Here is a 3,138-nt window from a genome sequence, read left to right on the forward strand (position 1 = left end):
CATCAACACTATCACCACCATCACCATCATAATCATCGTCATCACTAACCACGTGTGTGTGTGTGTGTGTGTGTGTGTGTGTGTGTGTGTGTGTGTGTGTGTGTGTGTGGATCGAGTGGAAATTCCCGAGAGACTTGTAAAATCTTCTCTGACCTTGACTCTTCCCGTGTCCGTCTCTCTCTTTCTTCTTCTCTCTCTCTCTCCCCTCTTTTCCCCTTCCATTTTTCCCATTTTTTTTATCTTCCGTTCCCTTTCTCTCCTATTTTGCTAACTCTCTCCTTTCTCCCTGACCGTAACCATCAAAACTACTCTCTCTCTCTCTCTCTCTCTCTCTCTCTCTCTCTCTCTCTCTCTCTCTCTCTCTCTCTCTCTCTCTCTCTCTCTCTCTCTCCTTCAACGTTTCCTGAACCATTTAAAGTAACAAGGTGTTGTGAAAATGTTAGACAGGTACTTGTAGTGATAAATTAAAAAAAAGTGAAGGCTACATGAATTGGACTAATAAGTGTGTGTCTGCCTGAGTATGTGTGTGTGTGTGTGTGTGTGTGTGTGTGTGTGTGTGTGTGTGTGTGTGTGTGTGGATGTTTGGCTGGCTGGCTAGATGGTTGTCTGTTTGAGTAGCTGTCTGTTTGTATGGCTGGGTCGGTGAAGGTCTAGATGGCTGGCTGACTGGATGGACGGGTGGACAGTGATTAGATGGTGGCTCTCTCTCTCTCTCTCTCTCTCTCTCTCTCTCTCTCTCTCTCTCTCTCTCTCTCTCTCTCTCTCTCTCTCTCTTTCTCTCTCTCTCTCTCTCCACGTGTAAATAGGCTTAAATGAAGTAATGGAATCTGTTGAGGAAATTCTTATAATGATTTCAATGTCAGCGCCTTTACGTGTGTGTGTGTGTGTGTGTGTGTGTGTGTGTGTGTGTGTGTGTGTGTGTGTGTGTGTGTGGCCACGGTCGAGTGATAATGATGAGCGATTGGGATGAACATGCAAATTTGAATGAAGATGAGAGTGAGAGAGGAAGGAAGGAAGGACAGGAAGAGGAAAAGATACACAGAGGAGGGAAGAAATGGAAGAGGAATGTGATGGAGAAGAAGAGATAAAGACAAATATAGGTAGGAAAGACAAGATAAAGGATGGATACTTAGAAGCAAGAGGAGGAAGAAGAAAAATGAGATGGAGACGAAGGAGGTGAGGTGGGGATAAAATTGCAAAAAGGGAAGATAGAACGTAGCAGATGAAGTGAAACAGAGAAGAGAATGAATAAAACGAACGGATGATCAGAGTAGGAAAGAAAATAGTACAATAAACTGTGTGAGTAATGACAGAAAGAAAGAGGAAGAAAGTGATAAATAGAGAAAATGCATAACGAGAAAAAACGAATGAGGAAGAAGAAAAAAAAAAGAAATGCACCGGAATACAAAAGGAAAACGAACAGCAATTGACATTTTACACCCCTCCCCACCCCCCGGCTAGGCTGTCTGATGATGAGGAAAAGAGAAATTTGAATTAACTAGGACAGGTTACCGCTGCAGGAAGAGAGGCTGAGTAAGGCTTGATTCTCTCTCTCACCGTCAGACACAAGGAATCTCTCTGGCATACCACAAAAATTTCTCCACTGTATGCAGCCTTCCTGTTATGTAGGGAAGGGGACGAAGCGAAATGTGAATGTTAGGATAGTGGTTCATTGAAGAAGTTGCAAAAGATAGATAAATAGTTAAATAGATATATAAATAATAGAAAATAAAACGTGAATTAGCCTGAAACAGTGAACTGGAGATAATATTCAAGGGATTTTTCGAACAGAGAGAGAGAGAGAGAGAGTAGACAAAGGAGAGGAGGGATATGAGAACCAGGAGAAGAGAGAAGAAAGACTTGCAAGGTCAGTATGCAATCTCTCTTAAAATGGAAAGAAAAGGTCAATACAGCAATTTACCAGTTAAAGTTTGAGAGAGAGAGAGAGAGAGAGAGAGAGAGAGAGAGAGAGAGAGAGAGGAGAGAGAGAGAGAGAGAGAGAGAGAGAGAGAGAGAGAGAGAGAGAGAGAGAGAGAGCACATATAGGTAGTATGAATACACTTTTGTTATTATATCTCCTAGTATCTCCTATCAAAAACAGTAACAACAACAACAACTACTACTACTACTACTACTACTATTATAACCATTACAATTGACCGATTCACTGTCCTTCAAAAAATTCTCCAACATTCTACTTTTTTCTCACTACTATTACCACTACTACTACTACTACTACTACTACCACAGATGCCACTCAGAAAAATATCCTCAAACATTCTTCTCTCTTTTTTTCACCTTTTTTCCTCAATCTTGCTCAACCTCCCTCACTGCCCCACCTACTCTTCTTCCTGCTGCTTCGTCAGGTAATGTCCCTCTGTCAGGCACCGCCCCGCCCACCCCACCGGCCCCGGCCCGCCCTGCCTCCCGTCTATGGCTTCAGGGCCGCCTGGTCTGGTTTGGTCTCTACGTATATTGCTGGGGAACGAAAAACCCGCGACAACAGATGTGTGTGTGTGTGTGTGTGTGTGTGTGTGTGTGTGTGTGTATGGAAAACTTTCAGATGTTTTGTTGTCCGTTTCTTTTGCTTTCCATAGTATAATCTCTCTCTCTCTCTCTCTCTCTCTCTCTCTCTCTCTCTCTCTCTCTCTCTCTCTCTCTCTCTCTCTCTCTCTCTCTCTCTTGGAAAAAAAAATTACCCTTGAACACGTAAGTTGCTAATTGAGCATCGTGTTTCTTATGTTGCTCTTAATCTGATGGAGGACAACGAGTGGACGAGAGGAGAGGAGTGGAGGAGGAGACCTGACAGCTTCTGCATGCATTTTTATAGCAATATTTCACAGCTGGGACCCGAAGAAGGACAAGAGGGAGGGAGGTGGGGAACAAACTGCCTGCTGAGGATGGACAGACGGAGGACAGGGATGAGAAGGGACGAGTCTGGGTGTGGCTGGAAGGGTGTGGTGGTGTGGTGGTGTGGTGCTGGTGGGCGAGGCTTGGTCAAGGTGTGGACAAGGTTTTAATATTTAGGTACAGATGAGTTACCGTGGGGGGGCTTGGTGGCGGTGAAAAAGAGGGTACTGATAGGATGGATGTGTGTGTGTGTGTGTGTGTGTGTGTGTGTGTGTGTGTGTGTGTGTG

Source organism: Scylla paramamosain, chromosome 3 (assembly GCF_035594125.1).
Source record: "Scylla paramamosain isolate STU-SP2022 chromosome 3, ASM3559412v1, whole genome shotgun sequence".
Lineage (NCBI taxonomy): Eukaryota > Metazoa > Arthropoda > Malacostraca > Decapoda > Portunidae > Scylla > Scylla paramamosain.